The following is a 20,911-nucleotide window of genomic DNA, read 5'->3' on the forward strand; positions in this document are numbered from 1 at the left end:
CCAGGGGTAGGCAACCTTAGCTCTTTTATGACTCGTGGACTTCAACTCCAGAATTCCTGAGCCAGCATGGCTCAGCTTTGAAACCTCTCCCTTTCCCCTCAGCATGGCTGGCTCAGGAATTCTGGGAGTTGAAGTCCACGAGTCATAAAAGAGCCAAGGTGGCCTACCCCTGCACTAGGTTCTCAAAACAACCTAGTACCTATGGCAGGGGTAGGCAACCTTGGCTCTTTTATGACTCGTGGACTTCAACTCCCAGAATTCCTAAGACAGCATGGCTCAGCTTGAAAACCTCTCCCTTTCCCCTCAGCATGGCTGGCTCAGGAATTCTGGGAGTTGAAGTCCACGAGTCATAAAAGAGTCAAGGTTGCCTACCCCTGGATTAGGCAGTAGCAGTTTGAAGCTTGTTATCTTCCTGTTGCACCAATGGGCATTGTAGTAGAAGTAGCCTGCAGTACTGCATTCTAACCACTGCACCACCACGCAAACCACATGGTTGGTTGTTAAGCAAGTCCATTTTTTCGAATGGGCTTTTTTTCCCCCAAACTGGCAAAAAAGTTATAAATCGCAGTCCCATGCCTGAGGGACACTGCAACAGGTCACAAATATGAGCTGGCTGCCAAGCACCCAAAATGCAATCATGGGTCTCTCTCTCTCTCTCTCTCTCTCTCTCTCTCTCTCTCTTTCTCTTTCTCTCTCTCTCTCTCTCTCTCTCTCTCTCTCTCTCTCTCTCTCTCTCTCTCTCTCTCTGTGTGTGTGTGTGTGTGTGTGTGTGTGAGAGAGAGAGAGAGAGAGAGAGAGTGAGTTAGTGAGTGTTGTCCTCAATTGAGGTCTGAGCCTGGTGCTGAGGCCAATGAAGAGCACCAGACATGAGGTGCAGGTTTTGTTGTCTTTTGTTGAAGCAAGAAAAGGGATCCTGGCCAAAATGCCAAGGAAGCAAGAACCACAGAATTAATAAAGCTTTATACATTTTCTCTAAAGCAGAAGGCGGGATAAAATGCAATATATAAGAAATATCATCTAATAAACATTTCAATAATAATCTAACAATTATTCTATTGGTCTCTAGCTGTCCCTATTCCAAAGACTTGGTTAATGAATGCTTCAGGAGTTATCTAATACACATACTATTTGCTCCAGGCCATCCCTATTCTTACCTTCTAGCTGAGCTTGCAAGATGCCTAAGTCTTTTGTTATTTGTATCAGCTTTTTGACCACACAGAATTGTTACAAGCTTTACACGTGCATATTCCCTGTGAATAAGCATTCTTTGTTCTTGCCAGTCGAATTCCACAATTACAGGCTTCCTGGTCTCCTTTCAAGTGTATGCCACAATCTTGCTTTGTTTTGACAGACAGCCTATCAAGAGAGAGAGAAAAAGACAGAGACAGAGTAGTCAGAACTTTGAGGAAAGGTCATAAATAATTTTTTTTTTTAGCAGTGGCTGGGAGAACTAAAAAGCAAACCAGCAATTTCTAACTGTCTTGTTTTCTTTTATTTTCTTAAATCTGATGGGGACATAGATGAAACAGATAGATTTAGGGTTTCTTCCCTTTCAGAAGGAGATTTGCTAATAGATTTGCAAATAGATAGCTAGAGCAAAGAACTTGGAGCGTGCCACAAAACCATGCTTGGAAGTCACTGTGTTTTTTTTTTTTATCAGGAAGCACCTTGAAACATTTTCTATGCATACAAAGGCAGTTGCGCATGTATATAAATTCCTTTCACTGATGGCAGAGAAAATTCTGGGTTTTCATTAGAAAAGCCTTACATTTCTCAAGAGCAAATTAGTTCTCTTCACTTTCATTGTGAAAGGTTTCTTAAGGAACTCTGGCTTTTGGTTGCCCAAGCCCCATTTATGTTTCTTTTAACTTTGAAACGGTAGCTCTTCCGCAGCTCAATAGAGGAGATTGATTCAGAGAAAAACAAACATTTTCCTGGGCTTATTCATTATGCAGTCAGAGTGGTTGAAAGATTACAGATTTTAACCAGGTTTTACATTCACTCGTTCCTTCAGAGGTCAAAGACGCACAACTATCTCATTCTATTAACTTCGGTGGTTTTTGCAAGCCTCAGCTGCTTTTTGGGATTCTTTGAGAGTTGATTCTCTCCCTTCCTTTATAGATGTTGCCTTTATAAAAGAAACTCCCAGCTATTATTGTCATACAGTTGATATCTGTAGCATATTAGTAAAACTTCTTTTTAAAGCTAAGACATGGGAAGCAAATTTGCAACTCAAAGAGATACAAGAGAGACTGGGGTGTTGTTTGCAGGGTTTTGGTTCAGAAAGCCAAGGTGGCATCAGCAATGGTCTGGCCAAAGCTTTGCCTGGTTTTTATGGGTATTACGTGTGCACATAAAAACCAGCAGAACTGTGATCACATTCTCATGACTGCCGTCTTGATTTTTTTAAAAAGTACTTTGCAGACACCCCTGCTGGAAGACAATGAAAGAAAACTATGCAATGGTGTGTGGGGATGACCTTGGCAGAGGAGGCAAAGAAATGCTGCTTAGCAAATGTTCAGATAAGAGATGGCCTAGCCCAGAGCTGCATAGTGGGTGGAGCAAGAGACTCAGAAGAGATCTTCCCTAATTTCTTGGACTGTAAAAGTGGTAACAGGAGAATTGTACTTTCAGACTTGTAAGATTTGGTTGATGTAGCTTTACAATAAAGTAGAATTAGCTCACCTAATTGTGTTCTCTGTCTGGCTTAGCTGGAATGTCTGACAGTTCCAGAGATCTGAAACGGTCTATCCCCCAGTGCTGTCAAGTTCATATATTTTTGAAACAAGTCATTTGCAGTCTTAAATATTAAGACTAACGGGAACTCTCTTGTTGTAGCGTTCCTTCATGGGACATGGGTTTGGCCTAGATCAGTATTTCTCAACCTTGGAGACTTGAAGATATGTGGACTTCAATTCACCGCATGCTGGCTGAGGGATTCTGGAATTTGAAGTCCAAACATCTTCAAGCTGGACTACAAAATCTACAAACTCTTGTCATCCTCCTATTCTATCATTCTGGAAATGGTATTTATTATGGGGGTGCAAATTAGCCTCAGTCTGAATTATCAGTGTGATTCAAACTGACATGTGGATTTAAACTGTCAGATTAATTTGAATGGGATTGGATCATTTGAATCAGGTTGATTAGGTTTGAATCATCTCACACTCTGAAAACATCTGTGCCTAAAGCCATCCAAAGCAGTCCAGATCAGATTGGGTTGAGTTGAATGCATCTGATTCAAAATTACGATTCTAATTAAATCAAGGGATCAGTTTCAGAAAGTTGGTTTGAGATTGCCTTTGAACAGAAGTTCCAAATCAGTTATTACCACCACTCCAGTATATAAATCCTCTTTTCAAACAGTGCAGTTCTGAACTTTCTAAAAATCTGTTTCCATTTTAGCATTTTAAAAAAAAATGTTGCATCTTTCTTGGCCTGTTCTATTTTTAGATCTGCAGGCATCTAAATAAAGAAAACATCATCAGAAGTTTAGTGTGAGAAAAGTGCTATAAACCGCACATAAGTTATAGAGAATGGAAGAGGGCTGGGAAGACATGCTCTGCTTTCATTTTTAACTTTTAACACTCTTTAGAATTTGCATAAATATTGTAGAGGAATATTAACTTCCATTATTTATGATTCTGTTGAACTTTGCAAGGATGTGCTTTGGCAGCTGAAAAATTGCAGTTTTAAGGATAGTGCAGCTTGCATCATAAATAACCTAAAAAGATCTCAACTTTCCCCACAATAGCCTCTGAAGGAGAGAGTATTTAAAGATGGAATAATTTCCTGTCAGCGGAGCAAGGATTTTCACAATTAATTACAAGAGATATCAAAATACAAGTTCATCGTGCTACAAAATGTCTGTGCACTATATATATTTTTAAAAGAAATTGTGTTGGTTTGGGGTTTTTATTGTTTTGTGCATTCTTTCTTTCTGAGAATAAATAGAAGAGGCTACTTATTCAAAAGGCATTTTAAAAAATCTACTTATGGAAGGCCATTGCTGGAAGCTTGGATTAGAAGACCTCCAAACTTTCTTCCAATCTTATGACTTTGTGATTCTAAATGCTTCCCAAAAGTGTCTTCTATCAGATGTACTTTGGAGATGTAATACCAATGTTCATCAGAAAACATTTTATAATCGCCTCTTACCTTGTGAACTTCCAACTGCTGATTCAGGACCAAAGGAGTTTTAGTTACCTTTAGTCAATGAAGTTCTGGCCCTCAGCAACTTCTCTGCTCCTGTTCAAAATGTGGAGAAAGAACGATGAAGGGATAAGTAGAGACCACAAGCTAAGCCATAAGCCATAATTTCCCATTACATGAGCCAAACCACAAGAAGCAGCCAACAAGGGTGGTAACATAGACCTCAGCCCAACAGAGGAAATGCATCTTGGGATAAAAGATGAAGCGAGAGATTATACAGATGAACATTTAGATTTTATAGTTCTGTAATTTAAATAGAAACATGATCCGCCTCAACAACATAGAGAAGATTTCAATTAGTTGGTCGTGTGGTTCTTCAATCTCTCTACTGATGTTCAGATTCATAGCTGTTCTTCTTCTTTCTGGAATATTTAGCCTGCTGTCCTTACAAAGAGAACAGCAATTCTCAACTTTTTTTTTTTAGATGGACCAATAAGGGACCAACGCTTTTGAGAACCACCAAGGCTAGAAGGCATCAGTCATATGTACAAGTAGTCCCTGACTTACAACTAGTTGCTTAGTGGCCATTCAAAGTTATGATGGACTGCAAAGAAGGTATTTACAACCTGGATTCAAAGTTCTAATGGCTGCCTACTACCCACCCCCATCCTGTGATTACATTTTTGGTGCTTTTTGGTGCACTTATGATCATTTGCAATGTCTTGTGATCACATGACCACAATTTATACATTTTGTGGTGGAAACTAGAGTTTACTTTCAGTTTTTTTAAAAAAAAGATTCTGGACAATGGGTTTACTTAACGACTGTGGATTCACTTAACGGGCACTATAAAAAATGTTGATGACCAGCACGACTTAGGATCATATTTCTGAACTCAATCATGCTCATAATTCGAGAACTACCTGTAGTTCTTTCCATGAGAATTTGTTATATCCACACTTCTTGAAAAAGCATTGCCTCTTTTGCAATTTAATTTCAAATAATGAAGGCCAGGAAACTCCTTGTTTTTGTTTTTGTAGATACTTCCTTTGATTTCCAAATATTTAGATAAATAATGGGCAGGTTTTTATGTTTTCTTTTTAAAGGAAAACAGCCTCCTTGCTAAATTCTCACCCGATTTCTTCTCACTGGTTCTCTTCTGGTTTCACGTTTCAACTGTGCTTGACAGCCAACTGTCTGAATTGAAGAGGGTGCCACACCTTCACTTTGTTGACAGAAGCCAACACAGGTGTTAGGCAGAAGCCACAATGATGCCAAAATGAAACCTATAATATTTGTGCAAAAAAAATAAAATAAAAATAAATACAAATTACACCCTTGCATCATTTGATGTGATAGCTATAATACTGAGCTTGTTGTCCTTTGCTGCCCATCTTGCACCCATCTAAGGAAGCCAACTAGGCTATTCTTTCCATATTGTGCTTCAGTGCAATATCAATTGTTGTCTTCAAGCCCAGTAGGCTAGTTTGGGGGTGGAATGGTGTGATAGATATGCGATGTGGCCCTCATAGAAATGCATGACAAATGACTTAGGAGGAATTGACTAGGAAGTGGATATTGCTGTCTCCTACCATCTGCTGTCTAAGGCAATAGCTTCCATCTACCCCTTGGTGTAATGGCTTAGCAGTTAAGACTTGTTGACCAGAGGTTTGGCAGTTTGAAACCCAAGTCCCACATGACAGAATCAACTCACTTCCTGCCCACCTAGCAGTTCAAAAACATGGAAATGCAAGTAAATAAATAGGTACCACTTCAGTGGGAAGGTAACAATGTTCTGTGCAGTTCGGTGTATAGTCATGCCGGCCACATGACCACAGAATGCTGGCTCCCTTGGCAAAGAAATGGAGATGAGCACTTTCCCCTAAAGTTGGACGTGACTGGACAGGGGAAACTTTTATTTTTCTGCCCCATGGTAGAACCAGCTTGCCAAAGCTCCTTTAAAGGCTATCAGACTATCACTAGACAGCTTGGAGTGGAGGTCTGCTGTGAGTGAAGAGCCATCAACAGCACTGCATTGAAGAAACAGGATTCTCGCGGAAGGACAAGAAGTAACTTAATCTGAGGAACTTGAGCGTCAACCTTTCTTTTGCCTTTTCCTGTGCCCTGACCCCTTCTCCCTCTATTTCATGCATTCCCCACTTCCTACCCTCTGTCTGAATGCTGCCTTAGGTTGGTGCCAATGAGCAAAACGGAGGAGACACTTTCAGATTTAGATCTTGCAGAACTACAGATTGCAATATGAATGAATGAATACTAAATGAATAAACTGATGAATAAATGAATCAACTAATGAACCAACCACACTGATGGGATTTTTCCTAGTCAAGGATGGGTAGGGAATCACTTAAGGAGTGATCTTGTATCTCATTTGCTGTTTCCCCCCCCCCACTCTCTCATCAGTTCAGATGCAATTTTGAGCTACATCACATGCTGCTTTAATGCTCAGATCATCTGATGGCCAGATACGAGACTCTGCAGTGAGAAAACACACCCACCCCCTGTTAATCACTAAATATAAATCCTGCATGAGGCAGCTGTCTTCCTTGTTATCTCTCTTATTGCTATATTATTACATTTAATGATCTGTGTATGACTTCCCTTGGCATGATGAAAGAGCACCAGGCAAATCTGGTATAATGTGGCCATCTCCTTCAATGGCTTTTGTGCCTTCATCAGCAGAGACACAAAGAACATTGAGAACCGTAGTTCAAAGAAGGAAAAAGGGATGGGGTGGGGAACTGGCACAGCTTCTTCTCTTGTGTGAAATGGGTGTCTGGTCTGGACAAAGCAAAGGAGCTTTCTCAGAGCAAATTGGTCAGCATCTGCACACACACGCACACACACACACACACATTAGGATGTTCACCTGGGCAGCTACAAGCAAAGCAATGCTTTATTTTGTAGAATTGTGACCCAGAAATTATTTCCAGAATCAGAAAACATGAGAGGGCAACTGAGGTCCCAGAGTTGTTGGTAGAAACCACATAAAGCATGAAGGAGAACTTTGTTTCCTCTAAGCATGCTGAGATGAGAATAACAGAACTTTGAAACAAGGTCTTGGCTTGTTTGTCCTTGGTGGTTGAATAAAACCATCTTTGTATAGCACATCCCCTACAGTGGTTGGTTCATGCTATGGACTAAACCACATCATTTGGGTTTAGCATGCTGCAGTGGTAAACCAGTGATAATGGACCTAGGACATATAGGTCACAAGTGACCCACCATGCCACTTTTGGTCACATGCAAGAGTAGAACCCTTTCAAGTGACTTCCGGAAGGTCTAAAGAAGAGATGAGAGGAGGTCTGAAAAGGCTCCTTTTGTTCAGGGTGGGGATGAGCCATATGACATGCCAGCAGACTCAAGATAGGTATTTTCTGAATTTTTGACATGTGGATCCAAAGAGTTTGTCATCGCTGTGATAACCTCACCTGGATAATTTGAGTTATAAGATGGGTACATTAAGTCAGGGCTTTTCAACCTTTTCACCCATTGTACCACTTTTAGGATCTGGCAATATCTGAGTACCACCAGTCTCCTAGCAAGGTGTCAAAAACTTGATGATCAAAAAAGGGAAAAAAGTGATGAAGTACAGGAAGTCCTCGACTTACAACAGTTCACTTAGTGACTGTTCAAAGTTACAATGGCACTGAAAAAAGTGCCCCCCCCAAGCCACAGCCGAGCAAGACATCTGCCTGCCTGCCCAGCGGCACTCTTCCTCCTGTCCGTGAACATTTCTGTTGAGGATTGGCAGTGGGGGTGGGGTGGGGGGGTGTTTGGTTTTTATTCCCCCCATCTGCTGGTTGGTTGCAGCAGGTTTTGGTCACTTCACATGACCCTGGGACACTGTGACCATCATAAATATGAATCAGTTGCCAAGCATCTGAGTGTAAATCACAAGATGCTGCAACATTCCAGCTGATCGGCGCTTGTTCTGGGCTCAGCAGAAGCGCCAGGATCAGTGCAGAGCTCCAGCTGGAGCCTGGCGCTGATCCTGGCACTTCCACTGAGCCCTGACAGCCCGGAAGAAGCACGGATCTTGGCGCTTCCACTGAGCCCTGACAACCCTGCAGCTCCAGCCGTCTCTCGCTCAGGCTTGTGCGGTGCTGCCACCGGTTCATCTCATTCCCCTCCCCCACTACCACTTTTCTAAGATGGTCACGTACCACCTGCCAGGTGCCAATGTACCACAGGTGGTACCCGTACCACTGGTTGAAAAGCCCTGCATTAAGTAACTGCAAGGGGATTGGTATCAATTTGTAGAAAATATTTTGCTGGTCTTTAAAACTAGAAAAACATTAATTTGGTTAATCTAGAACAGTGGTTCTCAACCTGTGGGTCGGGACCCCATTTGGGGTCGAACGACCATTTCACGGGGGTCGCCAAACAACGCAGTCCGCCATTTTTTTCCTCTTTTCCTTAGCTGTGCTACTCCCTTTTATTCTATTGGCTTTTGAAAGCCAATAGAATAGACTCTCTTGAATAGAGTCTAATTCTATTGGCTTTCAAAAGCCAATAGGAATTGTCCAGGCTGTCTCTGCCCTGCTGAGCCCACCAAAAGTCCCATTCTGCAAACGGTGCTGCACCAGTTGAGTAGTCCTCGACTTACGACTGGTTTGGGGGTCACGGCATTAAAAAGGTTGAGAACCACTGATCTAGAAAATATTACCATGTGCCCTGTGCTTTTGTTCTGTCTTGCCCCTTCCTTTTTCTAGCCTTTACCTTTGTATTTTTGTGAAATCATTTGGATGGCCCCCAAAACTGAAATGAATATTCAGCCATTTTGGGATCAGCTTTCTTTACTAGGCAGTTATGTGCATTTCCAAAATGAATATGTATATCAGTAAATACTGGATAATGTGCAAGCTGCCCAAGGATTCTTTCAGCAGGAGTTAAAACGTGCTAAATAATGAACTCAACAGCCTCTCTGAACAGTTGCTACAAATAATCAGACAATAGGTGCATTTCTCAATGTTTAACAATTGCTGCCAATGTTGCAGATGTAGGATTAATGTGAAGGACCCTCATTGCCAGCAAAATAGATATCACCTTTGCTAATTAAAGCCTCCAGGCTGAAGAGGCCACTCCCTCTCATGCACAATAATCAGTGTGTGAAAACTCGTTGATTTCTTTCAGACAGGTCCATGCAAATTTAAAGAGAAGGAAAGGAGTAGGGCTGTCTGCAAAAGTTTTTCTTTTCTTTTTTTACAAACATGAGATGGTCGTTTTAAAATTGGTGCAGTATAAAACACAGCAAAAGAAAGTGGCTGGTCATTGTCACCGTCTTGACTTAACACCCCTACACCTTGCAGAAGCTCCTGGAGGGAGGGATATAAATGATGTTTATTTTTCTAATCTCCTCAAGAGAAGAGATTCCATGGTGCATAAACAAGAGATTTTGCCATAAGAGATACTTAGTGAAATAAGCATCCTTGGGAGAATGTTTGAGTCCTTGCTAAGCATGCATGAGCAGGTTCCTAAATTAAGAGCTGCTGCCTTTTGCTCAAATGACTAGGACAGGCAGTTGAATGAAGTCTATATTTTAAGGCAGGGGTGTCAAACTCGCAACGTCACGTGATGTGTCATGACGTGACATATCGTGACTTTTTTTCCATTGCCGGCATGATGCATCCAGCCCGCAGGCCGGCAGCATCCAGCCCGCATCCAGCCCGCAGGCCGGCAGTTATCCCTGCTCTAAGGGGTAAATGGGGACAGGTAAAAAACTGGAGTTATTAGTGTTACCTCAGCTGGGCAACAAATATCCACACAATATGAGCCGAGGTGGCGCAGCAGTTAGAGTGCAGTACTGCAGGCCACTTTAGCTGACTGTGTTCAGCAGGTCAGCGGTTCAAATCTCACCGGCTCAAGGTTGACTCAGCCTTCCATCCTTCCGGGGTAGGTAAAATGAGGACCCAGATTGTTGGGGGCAATGTAAATATATATATATATATATATATATATATATATATATATATATATATATATATATATATTTGTTTTCTGAGGTTTTCGCGGGTATTTGTATGTAGGTCTTTGGTTGTTCGGGTTTTCTCCCACGTAAAATTGGAAGTGTCTTGGCGACGTTTCGACGAAGTCCCATTCGTCATCTTCAGGCTGGTGCTTTCAGCTTCGTGCTTCGAGCAGCAATGTGTGGTCTTAGCTGTTTCTTCCTTTTAACTGCCAGTGGGGGTATGAACTGATTGGGTGGGAGCTTGGCTGTGTTCTGATTGGGTGGAGGTGTGTTCTGATTGGTTAGGGGCTTGGCTGTGCTCTGATTGGCTGGGGGGTTGGCTGTGCTCTGATTGGCTGGGGGGTTGGCTGTGCTCTGATTGGCTGGGGGAGTGTTCTGTTTGGTTGTGCTCAGGTTAGTCTGAGTTGCAGAGGGGTTTAAGATTTTGGGCTGCCTTGCTATTTTTTGGCTTCGCGTTCGTGGTCGTGCCTCATCTTCATGGAGGGTGTCAGTTTGCTTCATGTATGGATTGGAGGGCTTTAAAGTGGCTAATGATGCAGCTCTGGTCTGGCTTCTGGTTTGTGGTCGTGCCTCATCATCGGTGTGGCTTTGGGTTTGCTTTTTGCGTGGATGTGTGGTGGTGACATCCTGTGTGGTTTTTGTGAGTGTGGGTCTGGTATCATTTTTTGTGTTAGGGAGTCGTTTGTCAATAAGGGCGGGTTTCCAAATGGCTGGTAGGCGGGAGGTATCATCTCGCTTGTTCATGCTGTGTGGGCGTTTTTCTATCTCGATGGCTTCTCTGATTATTCTGTTATTAAAATGTTCACTTTTGGCAATGGTTCTGGTATTTTTAAAGTCAATTTCATGTCCTGTGGCTTTAAGGTGTTGGACCAGGGAAGATGTTGGTTCCTCTTTTTTGACTGAGTTCTTATGTTCTTCAATGCGTGCACTTATTCTTCTGTTGGTTTGTCCGATGTATGTGGTGGGACAAGTGGTGCATGGGATTTCGTATACTCCTTGATTTTCTAATTCAATTTTATCTTTGGGGTTTCTAAGGATGGTGGATATTTTTCTGTTTGTGCAGAATGCTGTTTTGATGTTGTGTTTATGGAGGATCTTACTGATTCTGTCTGTGGTGCCTTTTATGTATGGGAGGAGGGCTTTGCCGTTTTCTTGTTCTTTGTCTTGGATTTTAGTGGGGGTTTCTTTTTGGATTAGGTTTGTAATCTTATTTCTATGGAATCCATTGGATGTTAGTACATTGGTGAGAGTGTGTAGTTCGGTTTTTAGGTGTTGTTCGTCAGCTAAGCGTTTTGTTCTGGAGATGAGTGTCTTGGCTACAGAGTTGATCTGTGCTGGGTGGTGGTGTGAGAGAGCGTGCAGATAGCGGTTTGTGTGTGTTTTCTTCTGGTAGATGGTGTGTCCTAGGGAGCCATTGGATTTCTTGTAGACTAAGACATCCAGGAAGGGAAGTTGGTTGTTAGCTTCTGTTTCCATGGTGAACTGTATTTTGGGGTGTAGGCTGTTGAGGTGTGTGAGGAAGTTGTCCAGTTTTTCTTTCCCATGTGGCCAGATTATGAAGGTGTCGTCTATGTATCTGAGCCAGAGTTTGGGTTTGTGATCCGATTTTTCTAGAGCTTGGGTTTCAAAGTGTTCCATGTAGAGGTTGGCAATGACAGGTGAGAGGGGTGATCCCATGGGTGCTCCTTCTGTTTGTTTGTATTTTTGTCCATTATAGATGAAGTATGTGTTGGATAGGCAGTGGTTGGTCAGATCTAAGATGTGTTTGGGGGGATTATATTTGTTTTGGATAGCTGTCAAGGCTTCTTTGATAGGCACTTGGGTGAAGAGGGATATGACATCAAAGCTCACGAGTAGGTCGCTGGGCTGTAAGTTTTGTTTCTTTATGATCTCTATAAACTGGAATGAGTTTTTTACGTGTGAGGTGATGGATTCTGCATAGGGCTGTAGTTGTTTGGCGAGAAATTTGGCTAGGTTTTGTAGAGGTGAGCCTATGGAGCTGACTATAGGTCTGAGTGGGGTTCCTTCTTTGTGTATCTTGGGGAGACCATAGAGTTTGGGGCATCTGGATGATTTCTCTCTGGGAATGATTCTTTGCTGGATCTCTTCGCTAATGGGGGAGGCTTTTATTTTGGATCTGGTGGTTTTTTCCAGGTAGGTGGTGGGATCTGTATTTAGGGGTTTGTATGTGGAGTCTTGGAGTAGGTTGGTTAATTTGGTTTGGTAGTCAGATGTGTTCATAACCACCGTGGCGTTGCCCTTGTCTGCTGGTAGGATTATTATGCTGGTGTCTTCTTTCAGGTTACGTAGTGCTGTCTGTTCCTCTTTGGGTAAGTTGCTTTTGGGTGGCTTGCTGGTACAGAGGATGTTGGTGATTTCGAGTCTGATTCTGTTAGCATCGTCGGGGTTGATTTTGGTCAGGCTGGTTTCAACTCCACATATAATGGTTTCAGTGGGGATGTGTTTGGGAGTGACTGCAAAGTTGAATCCTTTGGAAAGGACATTGGTTTCGGCTTTGGTGAGGATCCTATCTGAGATGTTATGCACTGTTTGTTTCATGTGTGGCTGTGAGGGAGGAGGGGTTTGTTTCTGGCGTTCTTGTAGTCTTCGGAGTTTGTTGTTGTGTGTATCAGCCACGCCCCTAACCAATCAGAACACACCTCCACCCAATCAGAACACAGCCAAGCTCCCACCCAATCAGTTCATACCCCCACTGGCAGTTAAAAGGAAGAAACAGCTAAGACCACACATTGCTGCTCGAAGCACGAAGCTGAAAACACCAGCCTGAAGATGACGAATGGGACTTCGTCGAAACGTCGCCAAGACACTTCCAATTTTACGCGGGAGAAAACCCGAACAACCAAAGACCTACATACAAACACCCGCGAAAACCTCAGAAAACATATATATGTGTACTGGTGTACACCGCTTAGAGAGTGCTTGCACTTAAAGCGGTATATAAGTCTCATAAATAAATAAATAAATAAATAAACTTGTTGGAATATTCATGAGCAGGAAGAGTCATGTGGTAACTCAGTCAGCCAATGTGAAGAAAGTGCTACTGAGTCTGTGCAAAAGGTATTGAGTTAGAAGCTACATTTTCAGTCTCTGGTTTGTCTCTGTATCTCTCTGTAAGAAGTCTTCAATTGAACTATGTTGCTGTAAAGAAGAATGTATTGTAAATATTTTGATATGAATATAAAGAAGTTATTTTGAATCAGCTAAATGCAGTCAACTGTGAGAGCTTCTGATTTATTTTTTCACCAATAGAGAAATTAAAATTCTCTAACACAACTGCAGGAGGACAGCAAAATAATACAGGTAGATACAGTTCATTAAGTGACAAGTTCAAAGTTACAAGTACTGAAAAAGTGACTTATGACTGTTTTTATGACCATTACAGTATCTCCATGGACAGGTGATTAAAATTTAGACACTTATTTATTTATTTATTTATTTATTTATTTATTTATGAGACTAATATACCGCTTTAAGTGCAAACACTCTCTAAGCGGTGTACACCAGTAAGCAATGTATATATATATTTCCATTGCCCCCAACAATCTGGGTCCTCATTTTACCTACCCCGGAAGGATGGAAGGCTGAGTCAACCTTGAGCCGGTGAGATTTGAACCGCTGACCTGCTGAACACAGTCAGCTAAAGTGGCCTGCAGTACTGCACTCTAACTGCTGCGCCACTTGGCAACTGACTCATATTTATGATGGTTGCAGTGTCCCGGGGTCATGTCATTACCTTTTGTGATTTTCTGACAATGGGCAGGTCAGATTCACTTAACAACCTTGTTACTAACTTAACAATTGCAGTGATTCATTCAACAACTGTAGCAAGAACAGTTGTAAAATGGGGCAAAATTCACTGAACAACTGTCTCGCTTAGCAATAGAAATGTTGGGCTTAATTGTGATTGAGGAAAATCTGTACAGAAAACAGTAGCTTTTGGCTCTGATGAGAGGCCATTTACAGTTTGCTGTTCTGATCTGGTAGCTGTAGATCAGGTCCCCTCCTGACTTTCTCCACACAGTAATTTCTTATTACACATATCATCAAATCTTTATTATAGTCAGAGACTGGTGTACTTATTGCACATAAGTTACCCAACCAGGAGAGTCATTTTGATGTAGTGCAGAGATGGGAAACATTTTGGGCTCAATGTGTCAATAATTCAGAAAACATCTCTTGACTCTACTGGCATGTCACATACCATCCCCCTAAGCAAAAGAGAAACAAGTCTTTACATCTTTAGTGTTTTTTAAAAAAAAGACAAATTGAGGTAGCTTGGGTCTCACAAGACTTTCATCCTTGAGGTGGCTTTGGAAAATGCTCCTCATTGGCCTATGCAGCCTCCAAAATGTAAAAAAGATGTTGAGACTCTAGAAAGAGTACAGAGAAGAGCAACAAAGATGATTAGGGGACTGGAGGCTAAAGCATATAAGGAACGGTTGCTAGAATTGGGTACGTCTAGTTTAACGAAGAGAAGGACAAGGGGGGACATGATAGCAGTATTCCAATATCTCAGGGGCTGCCATAAAGAAGAGGGAATTAAGCTATTTTCCAAAGCACCTGAAGGCAGGACAAGAAGCAACGGGTGGAAACTAATCAAGGAGAGAAGCAACCTAGAACTAAGGAGAAACTTCCTGACAGTGAGAACAATTAATCAGTGGAACAGCCTGCCTCCAGAAGCAATAAATGCTCCAACACTGGAAGTTTTTAAGAAGAGACTGGACAGCCATTTGTCTGAAATGGTGTAGGGTTTCCTGCCTGAGCAGGGGGTTGGACTAGATGACCTCCAAGGTCCCTTCCAACTTTACTACTATTATTATAGTAGTACTATAATTATTGTAGTACTACTATTATTATTGCCATTACGGAAACATGGTGGGATGAAACCCACACATGGAACACACAGCTAGAGGGATTTAAATTATTTAAAAGAAGTTTTTAAGAAGAGACTGGACAGCCATTTGTCTGAAATGGTGTAGGGTTTCCTGCCCGAGCAGAGGGTTGGACTAGATGACCTCCAAGGTCCCTTCCAACTTTACTACTACTACTACTACTACTACTACTACTACTATTATTATTATTATTATTAAAAACCATGCAAAAGCATGCATGTTTCTTATTTATTTGTATATTTGTTAAATGTATTGGACTCCTGTCTCAACTTGGGGCTAGTCTAGGTGGCTAACAATAATAAAAAGGAAGAAAACAAAAGGCATATAAACAGAACAAAGTAAAATAATAGAACAATCAAGAAAACAATGGCAAAGGTACATAGTGAGAATAAATACATCAACATGATAACAAAAAAAATTATATGAGTTTGGGAGGGTGCAGAGGCCATGTGGTAGCATGGCCCTCTTGTGTGACTTCCAGAGTCCAGAAGCCACACAGGAGCACACCCCATTCTCACTTGGCCTCTGCAGCCTCCAAAAATTGTGAGAGAATAGGGCATGCTTTTGAAAATAATGGTTAGGTGTGGGTGAATTCTGGCATGTCATTCAAAAATATCATGGGGCATCACCTTTGATTTGCATGTCACAGTTCACCATCACTGGTGTAGTGATGGTTTTATGATCTTTCTTGACACAGTTGTTAAGTGACTCACAGCAAGTTAGTAACCCGGTTGTTAACGGAATCTGACTTCGCTGTTGACTTTGCCTGTCAGAATTTCACAAAAGATGATCACATGACCTCGGGACACTGCCATCGTCATAAATGTGAGTCATTTTTCCAAGCTTCTGAATTTTGATCAAGTTGATGCTGCAACAGTTGTGTGAAAAATGGTCATAGGTTGCTTGTTTCAGTGCCATAGTTAAGGGAAGGAAAAGTTGAATGTAGGGATTTTGGTGTGCAATTCTCAGTTCTGGCTATGCTTGACTGCAATACACGTGACTTCTAATAAACTATTCCTTTCTCAAGGAATGGAGCCAAAATCATTTTTACTTTGAAGTTTAGTAGTGGCGGGTCTGACAGATTACTTTTCTCCTTGCACTCTGGACAAGAAGTAGTTAATCTTAGGGATGTGAATCATAGGGGGTCTGGTTAATGTCTTTCTTAGACATTTTTAGGTATCTTGGTTATCTGTTTAATTTTGCTGCTGTTCTGTATTTTTGTTGAGAGAGTACAGTTTTTCCTTCCTTGTTTTATTCTGTTCTGGGCCACACAGAATCCTTTGGAAGTGAGTTGGCTTATTAAAGTTGTTAAATAAAATGCGAAACAAATATATTTTTTTTAATGAGAAGGAAATAAAAGTTCCATGAGACCAGCAGAAGAGTGATGGCAGGCAACCCCTCCCACTGCCCCAATTAGAGCTATTCTGATTTGGGAGTTGTTTTCCCAAGCATCACATTGAAATCTCTCCTTGCTCCTCTGCACTTTCCTTTTTAATAAAATGGCCCCACGGTACTCTCTAGTCAATATTTAATGCAAAGTGTCCTCAACAAACAGCTAGGACTGCAAAGTTTAGCTTGCAAACTTAGAGCATTAGTGCTGGTCAACCCAAACACCTCTGCCAGGGGTGTCCACAGGGACAGGATCAAAAAAAAAAAAAATCAAGCTTGTAGCCACATCCATGTGATTGAAGTCCTGAGCTTTTTTACCTAACTACTTTATAGATGAAACTTGTCTCAATGTGTTTGTTAAATGGCAAAAATGGGCAAGGACATCCTCCTCCGTCACATACCTATTAAACAGAAACCATCAAGAAAAGAAACAATACCCTAAATGGGCAGCAACCATTTAGAAACAAATAATAAATGTCACACCCTCCCTGTACATTGATGATGTTACCTAGTTTGGTAACGCAACGTCCGCCAGAAGAAAAACAAGCCCAGAGAACACCAAAAATTCAATCCTGAATTTACTTATGCAGGCAGTCCTCAATTTATAACCATTTGTTTACTGACCATTTGAAGTTACATTGGCACTGAAAAAAGTGACTTATGACCAGTCCTCATATTTATGACCATTGCAGCATCTCCACAGTCATGTTATCAAAATTAGGGTGCTTGGCAAACAGCGTATGTTTATGATGGTTACAGCTTCCGGGGGTCATATGATCACCATTTGCAACCTTCCCAGGAGGCTTCTGACGAGCAAAGTCGATGAGGAAAATAAGATTTGCTTAACAACTGTGTGATTTGTTCAACATCTGTGGCAAAAAAACCATAAATGTGTGTGAGTTGCTTAACAATTGCCCTGCTTAGTAATGGAAATTCTGGTTCCAGTTGTGGTCATAAGTAAAGAACTCAGGGCACAAATGACCAGACTCAAATGATCCCACTTCATATGCACCATGTGTTCTGTCCCAGCCTACGTATGTCCTTGTTACTTCACAAAGACAACTCCTCTTTTAACAATAGACTGGAAAATAAAACCTTTTTATTTGAGTTACAGACCTGATAATTGTCCCAGAAAAACAAAAGCAACAGAACACTTTTCCAATGGACACCTTGTCCAAAAACCAAAATGGTGCATGAGTCAAATAGGAAATAACTCACAGGCAAAATAAACAAACCATGATTTCTTGACACTGAAGTTCTTTGCAAACAGTTGCCTCCAGCCACCAGCCCTGCCCACACATTCCCTTTTTGTTACTCAGCCCCAAAGGTATGGCTTCTCACTGCTTTCTCCTCTTCCCCTGGAGTCGCCCCATTGCCCCCCTCTGTCCTACTTGTGTGACCTGTCTACATTTACGGGCATCTCTGAGGTCTTCCAGCTGTGCTTCCTCTGAGTCCAACTGAGTTTCCCAGCACAGCTGGCTCTCAGCTTTATCACAAGTGGAAGGACCAGCCTCTTCATTAGTTTGTAAGTCCTGCAGCTCATCAGAGCCTCCCTCCAACTCTAATGGCTTTCCAGGCCCCTCCTCCTCCTCCTTTGATTCCCCAGATTCAGCTGCCGGGAGCACAGGCTGGCATGGAATCACAACACCATGCTAAGACCTAGCTCTCTGAAGAAGACTCTAGGAAAGGGGGAAGGAAAGACAAAAGAGAATGACCAGCAATTAGGTGGATGGACTCACTTACAATGGCTATGAGTATATCATTGGAAGACCTGAAAGACCACATGAGGGACAGATCACCACAGAGAAACTCTATGTGATTGCTAGGATTTGAAAATGATTTGATAGTCCATAAACAACCAGCCAACCAACCAAAACAATGTAAAACAGGATAAAATAGAAATACAGTGGAGAGGGAGATTTCAAAATCTCACCAGTCCAAGAATTTGATATCTTAGATCCTCTTATGAAAATTGCCACTGAAGAGAACTTTGACACTATATTGGTTCTAATGGAGCTCCTTTTCCTCATAAAAGATTGAGATTTTGTTAAGGGGTGGTAAAGGTATGTCTGCATGTAAGCTGGTGTAAAAAAAGGGCAATGAAAAACTACATGTGAATGGGTCTATGGATGCTTGTCAAGTCTTTCCTATCCCAAGATAGATATAGGAGATGACCAGGCTGAGCCCAAGGAAGGGTCAAACACATCATAAGTCACAAGTTCCTGTGTCACCACAAGAGATCTAAGTCCAGCCCACCTTGAATGCTTTTCTTATCTCCCGCTCATTTTCCTTAACAGTCAGTTGGCCAGATTCTTGTAAAGCGCTTAAGCTTGCAATAAATCTTTATATACTCATTTGAATTGCCTGAATCTTCTGATTTCCCCCACTTGACAGAAGGCAGGAACAAACTTCACCACATGGCAAACTCAAACCTGAACATCTCTGTCTTTGTGCATAGCTGTCTTTATTCAGTAATAATTCTTCTCCTTCTCTTTTACAGACTTATTGTTTTATTTTTAAGAAGTTGTCAGAACTAGATGAGAACAGTTTCAAGGTTAATCCTTATTGAATTCCTTCTTGAGTTTCTTTCTCATGCTTCCTTCAATCTATAGGTTGTGCAGTCTCTTCAAGCCCACCCTTAATGGCTTGTTCCTTCCTCCCCGCACCCTTTAACAGTTCGTTCTTTCATACCTTCTGCAAGGTCAGCTCTCCATTCTTTATAATGAATTCCTTAAAATGCCTGGTTAATTTTGTGGCATCTTCAAGTTGAGCTGAAAAAAAGAATCAAGGCTTGAGGACGTCCAAGATGTACCTTTAAGATCAGCCTTCTTAAGGAACACTGTGGTAGCCATACGTATTTTAGAAATCATTTACAGATTGGAGCTGGTCTGAAATTCCCAATTGTACATCCTTAAGAAAGATGCTTTAGAACTGGAAAATTGTATATTATGAATTACATGCTTTCAAGATCTCTCTAAGCATGTTTTACATTTGGATCTAACTCTCTGTTTCTATGACAAAGCCTTAATGAAATAATGAGGATCGCCATGAAATATAATTGGATTAAAAATTACAAAAAGATGCTAGTCAGCAAAGCATTTAATTTATTTGTGATTCCACTTTCTCAAATTATTTCTCTCTAAAAAATTATTTGTCCCCTAAAATGTGCCATTTGTTTTGCGCACACAATATTTATTGTGGATGCACGTATACATATATACGTCAAGCTTCCATTTCTAATGATTAGAAATGATATCTTCCTGGTGATTATTCATCAAGGAAAGAAAAACAAAGTGACATTTGCTAAACAGATTATTACTTATTAAGAATAAGGCCATCGCTGGTTAGAAAATACTTAACTAGCAATTTTTGAGTTCAATGAACTGTGGTGTTAATCAAATGCAGCATTATTTTCACTGGAAAAAGAAATTAGCTCATTGTGAAGAAAGTGTGTTGTTGCTCTGGGGTTACTAAAGATGAAAAAGAAAAAAAAGTACAGGAATGGAAAAGTACAGAGGAGAACAATCTTAGGAAGGCAGAAACAAACTTAAATAGAAACGAGGATAAGAACATTTCCCTGATAATGGTGATTCTGACAGTGGAAATACAAGTAGTCCTTGATTTACAACCATTTGTTTAGTAACCGTTCGAAATTACAATGGTACTGAAAAAAGTGACTTATGATGATTTCTCACACTTATGACTGCTGCATCATCCCCATCATCACATGATCAAAATTTGGATGATTGGCAACTGGCATGTTCTTGTACTTGGGGTCATGTGATTACCTGTTGCAACCTTCTGACAAGCAAAGTCAATGGAGAAGCCATATTCACTTAAAAACTGTGTTACTTACTTAATTTCAGTTATTCAGTTAACAGCTGTGGCAGGAAAGGTCATAAAGTGGGGCAAAACTCACTTAACAACTATCTTGCTTAGCAACAGAAATTTTGGGCTCAGTCGTGGTCATTTGTCAAGGACTGTGTATAATGGTCTTTTTGAAAGTTAAAGTTGGACATTGAAACACAGCGAGAGAAAGAAGATGGATGCCCTTGAATTAATGCATTTGGAAACAGTTACTAAAAGTCAGATAATTCTGGATCAAATCAAGGCAGACAGCTTTCTTGAGGCCACCAGAAGCAAACAGAAACTCACATATTTTGGGCCTGTGCTGTAAGCATTTGACAGAGGCAAAATGATTGTGCTTGGCAAAGAGAGGAAAGATAAGAAAAATGGAGGGGTGGGATTAAAGAAATTCTATGATTGGTTATGATCTTAAAGCCCTACATGGCATGGAGCCAGGCTACCTATGGTCCATTTTCAGCCCTTTCAGCCTAGCCCATCCAGTAAGGCAGGCAAGATACGTTGTGGAGCCCATCAGTAAAAAATCCTGACTGGTGGATTCCAGGCAGAGAACCTTCTCTGTTGTTGCTCCCATCCTGTGGAATATTCTCCTCACAGGTGTAAG

Source organism: Crotalus tigris, unplaced genomic scaffold (genome assembly GCF_016545835.1).
Source record: "Crotalus tigris isolate CLP2741 ecotype Arizona unplaced genomic scaffold, ASM1654583v1 scf7180000020838.190719, whole genome shotgun sequence".
In the NCBI taxonomy this organism is placed as follows: Eukaryota; Metazoa; Chordata; class Lepidosauria; order Squamata; family Viperidae; genus Crotalus; species Crotalus tigris.